The following is a 14,962-nucleotide window of genomic DNA, read 5'->3' as shown; positions in this document are numbered from 1 at the left end:
CAGAAGCCTCCCCACCCTGACTTTGTTCCATCCCTGTTTATACACTTGTGTGGCTGCCTATGCAATTAAGTTATAAAAAGACTCTAAAGAGTTCTATTAGCAAACTGGTTTGCACCCAATTGATTTCCTGGTTGTGCAAATGTGCTCAGTAATGACCCATTTTAATAGGAAGTGAAATTAGCCCAGAAACCCAGCTCCACCTTTCTCAGCCAGGCAGCCGTCAGAGTTGACCCTGGAGGAGCCAGCGCACCAGGGGTCTTGGCCCGTGGCCTCCCCAGGATGCTGTAAAATGATGAAGGAAATGCTAAGAGAGGTGCTGAAAATGGCTGGCGCTCTAAACTGAGGACTGGGGAAGATGCAGCAGAAGTCCATGGACCCAGTGAAGGGAACGGAGTGACGACCCCAACCGTCCCAAGGCCCTTGACACTGATGGGCTCCAGTTCAGTCCCTCTGGATTTCATGGGAGAGAAAGGAGGCTCAGAGCAGTTAAGTAATCATGTCCTCATCACCCAGCAAATGAATAGGGGATCCAGGATTTGAACCCAGACATCTGACAACAAGAGCTGGGTGCTAACATTGACACCGGGCCAGGCTCAGCCATTGCTGCTGGGGTTGTCCGAGGCGGCTTGAGTCTCTGCTTGAGGCCCTGCAAAGATATTTCTCTATCGGGCCATTCCATCTTTTCTGGGGGGTCCTGCCCCTCTGGTTGGAAAGGCTGACTGCTTGGGAAAGTGGCTCTGAGAGGCTTAGAAAGAGCCTCTGGGAGGATCAGCGGGCTGAGGAGAAAGAAGGGCCCCCTGGCGTGTGAGCTCCTGGAAGGCTGAGCCTGGCGGGGAGCATCAGTGATCAGCAGCTGCCTCCGCTAATTACGGAAGCTTATCCCAGGGCACCGCCGGGTGTGTTTAGCTTCCAGATCCTGCCTCTCCCTCTGACTACAGTCTCTGGCAAGGACTCGATTTCCTAATGAAACCTGGACAGCTGGATTCACTCTCAGGGCCTGATTTTAGCCCCTGGGAAGCAAAGCAGACTTGCTAACTGTTGGCCTCCCTCTGGTGCCCAAGGAAGAGTAAGAGGAAATGAGAGAACGTAAGATAATGGGGGAGGCAGGTCCACTAGCAAAGGCCTGGGGGCCGTGCTATCTTCATGAGCCTCTGTGTCAAATGGAAATAATACCACCAACCACTCCTTTTCCCCCAGGGGGATGTCAGCGCCTTATACCCACACTGACTGACTCACCGGGAGTCCAACTGCCATGGTGTAATTGCCAGATAGATACTCCACATTTGTGCCCCCAAGGCCACTCTCCACCCTGCTCTGTGCCCTGGCAGGTTGACCTCTATGGTCAACCTCGATGAGTTCCCTTCTCCATGGTGTTTGACCAAAGGGAGACATCACCAGGGCAGCAGAGGGGAGGAGGAAAGGCAGAGCAGAGAATTTGTTCTCCTGACTCCCTCCCTGCTGGAATGCAGGTTAGCAATGACTTGACTGTCTTCTGAAGGTCACAGCGGTGTCAGGCAACCTCTGGGTTCTGAGAACAACCCTTCCCCTCGCCCCTTGAGGCCTCGGGGTAGTAACAGCTCCCCACTGGTGCTAGCTCCAGGGTGCTGCACCTCCTCTCATTCATTTCTCTTAACCCTGCCCGCTCTCTCATAAGCAACCCCCATCCTAAACTCTCCTCAATTCTCCCTTTTAGTGCATGTCATCTGTTTCTGGCAGGGTTCCTGACCCATACAGAATCTAACTTATTTGATCCCTAACCCTGAAAAACAATTCTAAAGAATAGGCGTTATTAGCTTCCTGTTGGAGATGAGGGAACTGAGGCTCAGACATCAAGTCTGCACAAATAGTCCAAGGCCATAAATTAGCTAGTAGAATTTTGAACTTTGGAGTCTCATTTATATTTGTGACTCATGAGTCAGTAGTAAGTGCTTGTTGAGTAGAAAAATAAATGAATAAATGAGTGAATGAACCCATTCAATTCGACCCTCTCTAATCCAGGGTTTAAACCCAGGCTGTATCCCAGGGCTTCAGTTGCGCTCCATTCACAGTTCACAGGAATTGTTGCTCAGGGCCACCTGTAACCCAGGTCGCCCCAAAGACCCTTGGCTGTTGCTCCCTCCCCAGATCAGCTTCTCCTAAGAGCACTATTATTTGAGGAACTCAGTGTTTCCCAAACTGTGTTTTTCCACCCCAGAGCCTCCGAGTCATAGCAGCCCTTTGCACTTTGTCTACAAAAATTTCCAGTATACTGCAGTTTTAGTGGGACTATTAAAAACCTGTCAGAAGAATGCTGGTAATGGCAAAAACATTTCTCAGGGTCCGTCAATTCCCCCATATATCAATCAGCGCTGTCCCTCACGACAAGAAAGCCCTCATTTAGAAGGTGTCAATTCTAATTATTAATGTGGGGAAAACACCTGCTAAGTATGTTTTTCTGGGAGGTGAGCTTGGCAGGAAGCCATGGCCGCAGAGAAAACCCCGGTGCCCAGGCCCAGCTTGCTGAAAGGCCACCATAATTAATTAGAACTTGGCTATCACAGCACATGTGGACGGGAGGGAAGGGCAGAGCAGGATGGGGAGGGACGATGCAGCATGCAGAGGGCAGGCTTCCCCTCGACTGGGTGGAATGCAATTCATACTTGGGTCCACAGAACATTGACATGTTTGCTTGTCCTCAGATTTATGAGCTCATGAAATATCCTGGAGACTCCCTACAGAATTGTCCTCAGAGTTCAAATCTTAATGAACAGAATAGCTCTGCTTTGGTATTTCACTAACTAAAGCCCCTTGGAATTATAGACAGATTCCATCACTACCACCATTAAACCAAGCTTATGTGTTCACTTGTATATTGTTTCATTGGTCTGTCCATCCATCCATCCATCCATCCATGCATTAATGTATGAATGTTTGGCCCACCTCTCCCTCTCTCTCTCCATCCATCCAACAATCCATTCACTGATTCATGAATTTATTTCTTCACTCAACCAGCATTAATTGAGCAATTTCTCAATTCCAGACAATAAAGTAGTCATGAAGGATACCAAGGTGAATTAGATACGGGTCTTTGACCTCAAGGAGCTTTCAGAGTTGAGAGGGAAACAGATCTGTACTTGGGTAAAAGGCCCCAGGGAAAATGAATACAGTAGCAGACCATCTGCAGTACTGGGGCAGGACTTCCCAGAGGAGATCTCAGAGCTGGGTTTTGAAAGATGAGTAGGAGCCTGACAAGTAGGAAAGGGCATAAGTCGGATGAGTTGGGTTGAGCCAGGTCAGTCCAGGCAGAGAGAGCAGCATATGCAAAGGCATGGAAGTTTGATCACTGGTGGGAATTATAAGAGGTGAGGCAAAAGACCAAGAAAGAAAACAAGAAGCCTTCTGAAGTCTTGAAACACCTCAATGAAGCAACATAACCCTGGTGAAGCAGGAGGTCCTGGAGAGGAGAAACACATCCTATTCGACTTGCCATATGCCTTCTGTACCTAATATGGTGCCTCAGAGACAGTGGGAGCTTCACAACGATTTGTAGAATTTTATCGTTGCATTAATTCAGCCCTGTTTCATCAAGTGCTTAGTGAATGCCCACTACACATGCCCAGGGCAGAGGCACACATGGTGGGCACTCATTAACCTCAGTACATCAGGGCCGAGCAGTGCCTGGCACAGAGCAGACCCTCCATGACCATTTGTCCAGTAAAAGGATGAATATCAGGTGTCACACATGTGTTTCACGTTCATGACGTCATTTTAATGCTCACTGCAACCTGACAAGGAAAGTGATGCTGTTTTCAAAAGCAGATAAGGAAACTAAAGCTGGGAGAAGTTAAATAACTTGCCTAAGGTCCCACAGCCAGGGCTGGGATTGGAATTCAGAGGTGTTGTTTCCAAAGCACCTATTATTTCTCTGCCACTTTTCCAGCATCCCTCCCAGAGTCAGAAGACAGAGGACCATTACCTAGAACAGTGGATTCCTTGGAGCTGTGTTTGTCAGAGAAGGACCAAGCCTGGAGCCAGAAGGGTGATGGGCACTTTTCCTGATGACAAGGTGGCCAGATAGGATTGCAGAACAGAAATAAAAGTGTAGAAGATAATTTGTTTGGTTTTGGTTTGGTTTGGTGGGGGGAAACTGTAGCTGTATTCCCATCTAATCAATTCCTGCCCTTGGCTGGGTCCTCATAAAAGAGAAACCCACAAGGTCTAGCTCCAATTTAGCATCTGGCCATCCACATGGGTCCAGACATGCTCCTCCTGGAGGAAAAGATCTTAACACTTTCTCTCCATGGATGAACGAGTAGTTCCATCAGTGGTACTTCCTGCTTGATTTTACGGTGACAGAGGCTTGGAGGACAGAGGGGCAAAGAATCACTGTACCTTTCCAAGCCTTCCCTCTCCACCCACCGAGCTGAGAGATCTCTGAACACAAAAACTCTTGTCTCATGTCCCACAGTCCCATCACCTTTGGGGGAAGATGATGTGAAACCAGCACCCACCTTGGCTCGCCAGAGTAGGCAAGACTGCTTCCCTGAATCTAAAGTGGAAACACTCCTTTAGCATCAAAAGTCAGCGGGGGCAGGGGCGTGGAGAGAGGAGAAAGAGTTCTCCAAATCTTCTTGCTCAAACTCAACAGCTCCAATTTGGAGAATTATTTTCAGCCTCCTTTTGATGGGGAGCTTAAAGGGCAAAGTTTGGGCTGCAAATAAAATTGAGTGCACTGTGCAAAGGAGAGTTACACCACACCAGGAACGTTTTAAGGAGCTTATATGCTACTCTGGAGAAGAGCTTATTACAACTCTGATTCCAGGGAACCTGCAGATCAGATTTAATCTGTAAAGAGGCCCTGTCAAGGTCTCTCCCCCTCAAGCGAACACAGCCTCCAGCAGACCCAGGCTTAACGGTGGTTCTCTCTCCAGCCTCGGCAGAAAACCACACACGGCCAACCATTGGGGAGAGAGTGTCCAATGTAACCATCCACTCTCCTTTATGCTTCATTTCCCCACCTAATATATAGCTGCTCTGCATACGTAACTTCCATCGCCAGCAAAATTGAACGTCCTGATTCTTAATAATGCTGGGCAGTAATTTCATCACCCAGATCACTCTCTTTGCCTGTCAGCATAGAGGGGGAGGAAAAAAAAATCCTGTATTGTTGGATAAACCCACCAGATGGTTCATCTCTATCAACTGCACATTATGCCCGCCGTTACATCTCACTCTTTGTAAATCTCGACTGTTTAGCGACCATCACATCAGTATTTTTTTGCCTACTTAGCCTTTCAACCTTATTCCCCAAAGTAACCAAACCATGCTCAACCTCCCCCCTCCCCCGCCCCTCCCACGGACCCTGTTCCCGCGCCTGCAACCAGACACATATGTCTTCGGCTTTATGAGTCACTGCTCGATGCCAGCTAAGTATATTACTGCCTCGAAAATTAACTCGCACACTGAGAATAATCACAGAAAAGAAATTTGTTTTCCTACAAGGTTGTTTTCCAGCTGTTTTAATGCAGACAATTTTACCCTGAAACCTAAATTGAAAAAAAAAAAAAAAGAGAGACACAGAGAGAGAGACTTTAAAATCTGCATAATTTGAAAGTGCTTAATGTAAATTAGATAGATCAGCCTAATTTTATTTCAGTACTTTTTAATTGCATTTATAATTAGCAAAATACATTAATGTGCTACACAGAAGGTCAGGATTCCTGGTAAAGGGATCTCATTAAAATGCCCCACTGCATTTCCGTCACACATGCGCCCAGGAACCCTGAGGCCTGCTTCCCTCCGCACTCCGGACCAGGACTATTTTTAACTCATGTGTGTCTTCATCAAAATTGGCGATCCTGTGATCAGTTGGCTCCTTGTGTGGAATATCCCCTCCATCACCCTCACTCTTAGAGACACCGGGTGAGTCCATACCAGGTCTGAAAGCCCAGATCCCATTTGCCCCCATGTGACAAGATATTTTTGACAATAACTCATTTTCGCCTGGAATTCCCCTCCCTTGCTCTTTGATCCGTTCAGACAGAGGCTTGTCTATACTTTTGTCTCGGGGAGGAATGTAACGGCAGCAAGAGGCAAAGCCAACAGCAACAGGCCTTCCTTGCTTGGGCTGCCAGGTGGTCCTGTTTGCCATCTGAGGAGAAACCCCCACCCGCCGTTGAGGACAGAAGTTCTGGTCAGTCCTCTCTGTAATGATGATGATGAGGATGATTAATAATAATAATAGTAATAGTAATAATAATAATACAGTGGCAATGGCAGCAGAACTGATTTTTTTCTCCTCCAATTTGACCCAAAGTCACCCTGAAACTAGGTAACATGTCACTCTCAGGCCCCGCTTCCCCTGCTTCCACAAGCTGTCGGCCAGGGCAGACAGCCCCATTATTTGCTCCCTGGAGCTCTTGCCACTGCCTGGTAAAGGATCCCACTCTAGCTTTACTGGCAGCCTGGCCAGGGCTCAGGGCATTTTGAGGGTGTGGGGGCAGAGCCTATTCTCAACACCAAGGCACAAGCTCCTCTTCCCCCCACACCCTGTCCATCAAGTCCTGGTCACAGGATGTCCCATCCCATTGTGCTCTTCACTTCCTTTTGCTTTGTTCCCCTCCCATTATAAGGCACACCAGGAAAAATGGGATGGACTTGGTGATTAGGTCTCACCTAGCACTTTTGGCTAATCCAAAGTTAAGCAACACACCACTGGACTCATACCAGATCTGCACGTGTGGCCGGTGGGGTTCATCTGGCCTTCCTGTTCTCAGAACATTTCCCATGTTTTCTGGAACAGCCTGCCATATCCCAGTTTCCTGTATCTACACTTCCTACTTACATATTTCTCTCCGTGTATAAGTAGGATATATATCTATATACTTGAGCTTATATAATTATATACATATGCACATATGTATATAATATGCACACACACACACACACACATATATATATAACAGGCATATATACTTAATAGGAGATATGGAACATGCATATACATCTTTGGAGAAATGCATATTCATTTTCTGAGGACAGATGTATATTTAGTATATGAAACAGAACACCCAGATATAACAATCCTCCCCCACTTATTTTTTTTAATTAATTAAAAAAAATAAACATACCACATTAGATTCTGGGAACTAAAATTTGTTGAATATGTAGATGTACTGAGAGCTTACATGAAGAGCTGTGTATATATATAGTTCAATTTTTTTTCAATGATCCTTTCTACAGCCTAGTGGGGTAGTTGTTAGAAATCTCCATTTTTCAGATGGAGAATATGAGTTCCAGAGAGGCTCATAGAAAGTAGGTGGCAGAGCTGGTCGACTCAGGCAGTGGTCTGTACCTCCAGGCCACACCCACGCTGACCCTGAAGGACTGTTTGCAGTGCCCACACAGGGTAGGTCCCCAGGTGGAATCTCACAGCTCAGACCCCTCTAGTACCATTGTTGACTGTGGGAACACTTAAGATTTTCCTTCTGCCTCTATTGGGGTAAACAGAACATTTGGCAAACATAAGCAATAGGACAGTCATCTTTATAAGTAAACTGTGACACATGTACATTGCATGGAGAAAAGCATAAAGGTGAGTAATCTAGACCACAATTCACAGAGGATGGCCCTAATAATAAGCTAGTGGGGATGCCTCTGACCAGTCCTGCTGAACTATTTAAAGTCCACGAATTGCTGGCTTGTTCAAGCCCCCATGCCTTTGCCTACACTGTGCCATCCACCTGGAAGCCCATATCTCTCTGGTCCACCTAGGAAACAAACCCTCTCACCCCCTGAAACTGAGCCCAAACATCTCCTTCTCATCAAAGCCTTCTCTGACCCTTGCTAGCAGGTATGTGGCAAACAGCAGGGATAAATCAACTCTGCTTCGAGGGTCAGCTGTGTTATAATTTGTTGTTTGAATTCTCCTAGGGGAAAATCTGTCTTGTTTATCCTACAGCTAATGGGAACTAAAATCATAGCAACATCTATGTGAAGGGACTATGATAAACATGTCACAGACACAACTTCCATGACTTCTCACAGCAACCCTAGTAGTTGCATTTATCTCTGCTTTTCAGATAAGGAAATGGAGGTTCAGAGAGGTTAAGTAACATGTCCAAAGTCACACAGCTATGAAGTCCTGGTGCCAGTATTCAAACCCAGGCTGTCTGGGCTACATATTCCCAGGGCCTAGCCCACAGTAGATGCACGATGAATGCTGTTTGAAAAAATAAATGGTGCGTATTTACCGAAAGCCTCTCCAACTGTGTCCCATTCAATTAACCTCAAGCAGATGGAGTGAGGACACCCTTCAAGCACTTGTCCTGCTTGTCCTAAAGCTTCATGACTTACCTGGAAGTCAATACTTCATTATGAGCCCATCATGCAGGTCAGTGTAATAATTAATGACTATCTGCTGGTGCGACTGCTTATCGTATTTTAGCTTAATTCCAATAAAATCTAAATGGTCTATTAATTTTCCTAATAAATTTAGATATGGCCTCTGACCGCAATCTGGCTTTGATTAGCTAACAAAATATTTGAAGATGGGCCAAGCTGGCTCTTTCAAATATTTCAAGCAAATAACACTTAACTGGATTTAGGATTTTCTGCGTCAGCTTATGGCTGCTCTCAGCAGTGAACAAGGGAAAAGGACAGCGTCATAATTGGTCCCCAGCTACCCAGGGTCGAGCCACCCTGGGGAGCCATCTAGACAAGGGTTTAGAGGCCAAATGTGACCAAGAAACACAAATAGAGCCTCAGTTATAGGAAGGGCAGAAACAGAGCTGCAGAGAGGGATTCACTTCTCAGAAGTGCTCACAAGAGGGTCCTACTAAGTAGAAGCACACAGATACCTTTCTGAGACTGCCTGCCCCAAAGATGTCCTGAAAGTCTGCACCACTGACGAGAACCCAAAACATGGCTCTTACCCTCAGAGAACCAGAAGGAAATCAAGACAGATGGGAAATGAGAATGTTCTTCCCTGGGCTTCTTGCAGGACTGGTGGCTCTCACTCTTCTGGTCTCAGTGTAAACATCACCACTGCAGAGTACCCCCTCCTCCAAACCCTCTTCCTTAAGGTGACCCCACCATCCCCTTCAATCAGTTATCACAAAGCCCTGTTTAATTTTCTCTACAGTATTTAATAGACTCTGAAATCTTTTATAGGTGTTTTATGTATGTGTTTAATTATCTTTTGTCCGCTCTACGCAGCCCCACTGCAGGAATATAATCTCCAGAAGGGCAAAGACCTTGCACAGCACTTAACATATAGTAAATGCCAAATGATATGTATTTGTTGAATGAATAAATAATTGATGAATGATTGATGATGTGTTGATGAATGACAAGAGGATCGCACAGAGGTTAATCTGGAAACAAGCAGCAACAGATCACAGAGATGGAGCACAGATCTGGAGTCAACCATAGCTGGGCTTGAATCTTGGCATTTCTTCTTGCTAGCTGGAAGACCATAACAAATTTTTAACTTCTCTGTGCCTCAGTTTCTTCATCTGTAAAACAGGGCTAATATGAGTGCCTCCCTTGTAGAGTAAAAGTATTAAATAAGTGTGAGTAAAAGACTCAATAGAGTTGCTGCAGCATAATTCATGCTCATGAAAGGTTAGCTGCTCCATTGTCATCGTCATCATCCTCATCTTCATTAGTGTCATCCTCAATGCTATCATCTTCATCACCCACCACCATCATCGTCATCATCAGTGTGGAGACATCACCTGATACTGCCCTGCCTCACTGGGATCCACCTCTCTAGCCTTGTTCTAGCTCATCTTTGAAACCTAATCTCTGGCAGTACCACTTGTCATCTTCCTGTATCTGATCCCATATGATACTCTTTGAGGCCACTGATCACATCTCATGCCTCTCTACTGACCCAGGGCCTACAGAGAAATGGACACTCAATCAACAGGGACACTCATTCTCATGCTGGATTGACCAATGCAACCCTAATTTCTTATTCTTGGCCATGGCTTGGCAAAGGCTGCCTCACTCCCCTGATAAGTTTGCATCTTCCATGCCCTGGAATCTACCCTAGGTGGGCTGCATCCACTTCCCTCCAGATCCAGATCTTCAAATTTCAGAATCCAGCCTCAGATGCTGGTAGGTCCCTTAATGCTGGGGTACACCATTCCTGGCCCCAGCCTGTGAGCAGATCATGACCTTCCATAATAGCTCATGAAAGCCCAACCATGTCTTCACAAAAAGATGGCTCTTATCCCCGTAATCTGTGAGCAATACATGTCTATAACCATGGAGAATGTCTTGCTACCTACACAAATGTGAAAAACCAAGTGCAGTGCCAAAGTCTTTGAAAAGAGGGATTATTGATGCAAGTGGTGAGTATTGTCATAGTTGTCACTAGCAAAGTAAGCAAAACAACTAACTCATTAGAGAATGAGGGATATTGTGAGGCTCTAATGGCTTTGGAAGGCAATGAAAGGAAGAAAATGCTTTCCCTTGGACATAACAGAAGGGAAGAACAGAATCACATATCTTCCAGGCTTAAAGTCAAATATAATGAGGGAGATATGAGTATGTATAATGGGGAAAACCAATCTATCTAGCAGCCAAGGAGGCTTCTTGAAGAAGTGGTATTTGAGCTGAGACTTGCAAGAGAAATGGTCAGGGGATTGAGAGGAAAAAGAATTCCAGGCCAAGGGAACAACATGTTGAAGACCACAAGATAGAACAGATCTTGGTCCTTTACAAGAACGAGAAGCCCAGCATGGTGGGTACAGTGAGTGAGAAGGATGAAAGTAAAGCAGAAGCAGAATCATATCTTGACATTTATGGGTGTCTCCATCTGTCTGGGACACTACAACAAAAACACCATAGAGTGTGTGGCTTAAAGAACAAACATTTATTTCTCACAGTTCCTAAGGCTGGGAAGTCCAAAATCGAGGTGCTGGCAGACCCAGCATTTGGTGTGGGCCTGAAGGCTTCCTGATTTGCAGATGGCCATCTTATTGCCATGTCCTCACATGGTAGAGGTGGGGGACGGGGAAACGTGGGGGGCCAGGGGGGAGGGGAGAACACTCTAGTCTCTTTTGCTTCTTATAAGGATATTAATTCCATCGGGGCTCCATTCTCATGATTTCATCTAAACCAAATTATCTCTTAAAGGCCCACCTCCTAATACCATCCTATTATGAGTTAGGTTTTCAACATACAAATTCTGGGGGGAGGGACAGAAACATGCAGTCCGTAACAATGGGTTAGGTCTTTTATTAGATGTTTCCTATCCGTTGCCACCAATCTGTAGAAACAACACAATAAGGCAGGGATTGTTTTTCCCATTCTCCAGGTAAGAACCTGAGATCACATCATTTGAGTAGGCTGGCCAGTAGTCATCCCAGTAGGGGGAAGGAGAACTGGGGTCTGAAGCAAGGTGTACCGGTTTGCATGTGATTCCCCTTCTCATTCCAAGAATCAGATAGATGAGAATGGATGTGTGTCTAAGATGTGCACAGAGAGTGTGTAGACTGGGATCCCATGTGATGGGGTGGGCTTCCATCTCTCCGTAAGTCACCATGATGGGATTGCCACCTCTTGGCTGCTAATATTTAAAAGATGCCACCAGCCTCTGCCAAGATTTAATATTGGTTTAGCAGTCAGGAGTTAATTAAATGTTAATGTTCAGTCACTTGAAATTAAACATTAGGAATCTCAGCTTTATTTGTAGGTTTCTTAAGCCATCATTGAGGTGTCCTACTTGGTTTCCCCCTTGCTGGGCTGCCTGACTCCTCCGGCTGGATCCCCCATCCACAGGCAAACTCATTTCACTCACCACATGCCTTGACACACAACATCTGACCTGCCCAACAGCCATACCTCTCCACTGAGCAAATCTAAAAGGCTGAACACACACACACACACACACACACACACACACACACACACACACACACACTGACATCGAGCTTCACATAAGGTGAGCTACCTATAATACCATAGTTATGTCAGTATGTGCAGTGTCTTACAGATGGCACAGCACTTTCGGGGATGTAATTGAGTTTGGCCTCAGTGAGATGATGGTAATGATGATAATGATGTTGGAAGAGGAGGAGAAAGGAGGCAAGGGGGAAAGGAAGAAGGAGGTGAAGGCAAAGATGGAAGAGAAGGAGGAGGAAGAGAAAGAAAAAGAAAGGGGAAGAAGGACCATTCCTTAAGAGTTTTCTGTAGTTTCATGCTCACAGTAACTCCACAAGGTAGAGATTGTCACTGCTCTCATTTTACAGATACAGAAAATGAAGCCCAGGGAGATTATGGATATGTCCAAGACTACAAATGGGATTCGATGTCAAGGTTGAGAGTTGAAATTCTCATTCCTTTAACTACAAATGATCGTGTAGATGAGAAAAAGTGAAGTTCAGAGAAGTTAAGAGGTTTGGTCAAAACCCTAGTTTTATGACCTTATCCATAATGTTAGGAAATAAAGCTCAGAGAGATTTAATGGCTTGCCCAATGTCACAGCTTTGTGTAAGGATCAGAACTAGAATCCTGGATTCCAATCTCAAGGAAGATTTTGAGTGCGTATGTGTGAGTCTGTATGTGTATGTGTGTGTTTACATGCACACACAAAGATTCAGGCTCCCTCCAAGCCTGGAATACTCTCCTGGTGAGAAGGTCTAGGACCCTCCTAGCTTTCTTGGCAATTTGCAGAGTTCCTGGTTGCATTTTAGCCCAGAGCACTGCTCTTGAATAGCTAACAGGTGGGAAAGACAGGGATGGAGTGGTGAGTGGGGACAAGCCACCTCTTCCAGAAAGGCAACACCACCTGTGCCTGCACTTCCCTTTCAGGACCCTGGCCAGTGCCACACCAACTCCAGAACCTTTCAATGGCAATAAGCCTGTGCCCCAGCACCCATGCCAATGTGCTGAATTGAAAATCAGGGTAAATCCGCACCAAGGGAGATGTATAATCAAGGCTCAGGTTTGCATTTCCTTCTCAATGGCACGTTGACAAAACAAGAAAAGAAAGAAACAGACATGGTTAAGCTGGCTTTTGGAGGCCAGTCAGTGAGAGGTGAGAGCAGTGAGGGCGGCCTATGACCAGCAATAAGCAGCCAGAGGGGACATTCAGCACAAAGGGCCATGCCACAGCTTGACTTCTGGCCCTTCTGAGCACTTCTCAGAAACTAAACCATGAAGTTAGAAAAAACTGAAGTCAGTCCCACAGAAAGGGGCTTGTGGGGGAAATGTGACTCTGCTACAGACTCCTGGACATAGCCTGGGGTTTAGAAAATAGCAGGTAGATAAGCTGTGGTGCTGTCTCTCCAATATATTCAAAAGAACTTAGGAAAGGATTACAGAAGGTTAGAACAGGAATAGTAACAGTGCCGACCACTTACAGAGAAGCCACTCTGTGCTAGGAGTGCACACAATGCCACATCTTTAAAAACGGTCTTGCCCCACAGCTTCTTTCATAGACCCTGAGACTGAGGTCCCAAGATTCTAAATCACTTATCCAAAATAACTAGTGGTGAGGTATTCAGAAACCATCGCTTCTACATTGATGGTTTTACAGAAGACGAAACAGACTCCATGAGGACAGAACCCTGCCAAGGTCATCCTGAAAGTCCCTGGCAGCCTGGGAACCTCCAAGCCCCAGGGGCAACCCCACGAAATCCAGATGGTGGGCTCAGTCACCTTGCTGGCTATTTTCAAAGTAACCATTTGGGCCACAGCAGCAACCATGATTTTCTCTACCTCTTTATTTGCAGAGAGCAAAGTCCCTTTAAGTGGAAGTCAAGCCAAGGGCATTTAGATGGATCAAACATGTCATAGGATTGTGGGATCACTTCCTTTTGAATACACAAGGGCCAACCTCCGCTTTGTCTAACTTTTTCTCCTCTGCAGAATGTAGTCTGGGGCCAGAGAGATCTGGCTTTAGATCAGTCCTAATGTGTCTGTGGACAAGCCACGAAAGTTTGCTAAGCCTCACTGTTCCTGGAAATGGGAGAGTTATCCATTCAGCCCACAAGCTTGAGGGCCTGCTGCCTGCCGGGCGCTGTCCCAGGTGCTGAAAATGGAGCCATGCGCAAGACAGACCAAAACTCAGAGCGCTTGGCTAATACCTGAGTGGGGATAATACTAGGACCCAGATCGTAGGTTTATTATAAGGATTAGAGATACTGCAGGCTAAGGTCTCAGAACGGTGCCTCCTGATGAGCCGCCACTCAACAGACGATGTCTGTTAAAATAATACAATTATGAATATCATTCTGCTGATCATTTTTTTAAAATCAGGTAGAACTACATAATTTTTAGGACAATAAAGAATTTGAAAATAAAACAGCTGGTTCTGTAGTTTGCTGAGCATTTAAGCATGGGCTTTTTGATGATCTAGCTGACTCACTACATAAGCAATAGAAAGAAAGACCCAATGTCTTCTTCCCCCAAAGTAGCACAGGGATCTGAGAGCAGCTACAGAGACTAGTGGCACAGCCCCCTGCTGCTGCAGACAGGAAAACAGTGATGTGTGGGCATGTGTCATGTGCGGGCACTCAGTGGTCCTTTTCTGCTGCCTTTCACTGGCATGGCAGCCCCTGTGCAGTAGGTGCCTTGTCTTTATTTTCTTGAGGAGGAAGATGAGGTGTGGTGAGGGTAGGAAAAGTTTCCCCCTGGTAGAGCAAGGTTGTGAACCCAAACCCCTGACAACACCAAGAGCATTGTTCTTTTCACTGCATGTATTCTATTTTTCAGCATTATGAGTCATTTTCTTTTCATCATCCACCCCCCCCCCACCCTTTTTAAAAAAAAGATTGAGATCGCCACTTCTGGAGGGGAAAGAGACAAAAATAAAGCTGTTCGTACAGGTCCATCCTTCTCTGTACAATCTCTGCACCTTTGACATTGGCAAATGCAGAGATTTCTCTCCCTTGCAACCCCTTCCCATATCTCCCACATACTCTTCTTCCTGGAACACAGGGAGGCTCCATTGTCCAGCTCCCTTGCACCT

The 14,962-nt window shown here is 45.9% G+C and overlaps 1 protein-coding gene across 10 annotated transcripts in view; it reads right to left on the bottom strand.

The window, feature by feature from the left end:
• The window catches only part of RBFOX1 (RNA binding fox-1 homolog 1), a 1,986,757-nt gene that overhangs the window by 1,548,015 nt on the left and 423,780 nt on the right, over nt 1-14,962 (bottom strand). The gene's annotated exons all lie outside the window — the stretch shown is intronic.

This window comes from Camelus bactrianus, chromosome 18 (assembly GCF_048773025.1).
Source record: "Camelus bactrianus isolate YW-2024 breed Bactrian camel chromosome 18, ASM4877302v1, whole genome shotgun sequence".
Classification (NCBI taxonomy): Eukaryota; Metazoa; Chordata; class Mammalia; order Artiodactyla; family Camelidae; genus Camelus; species Camelus bactrianus.
This window is presented reverse-complemented; position numbering and strand designations above follow the sequence as displayed.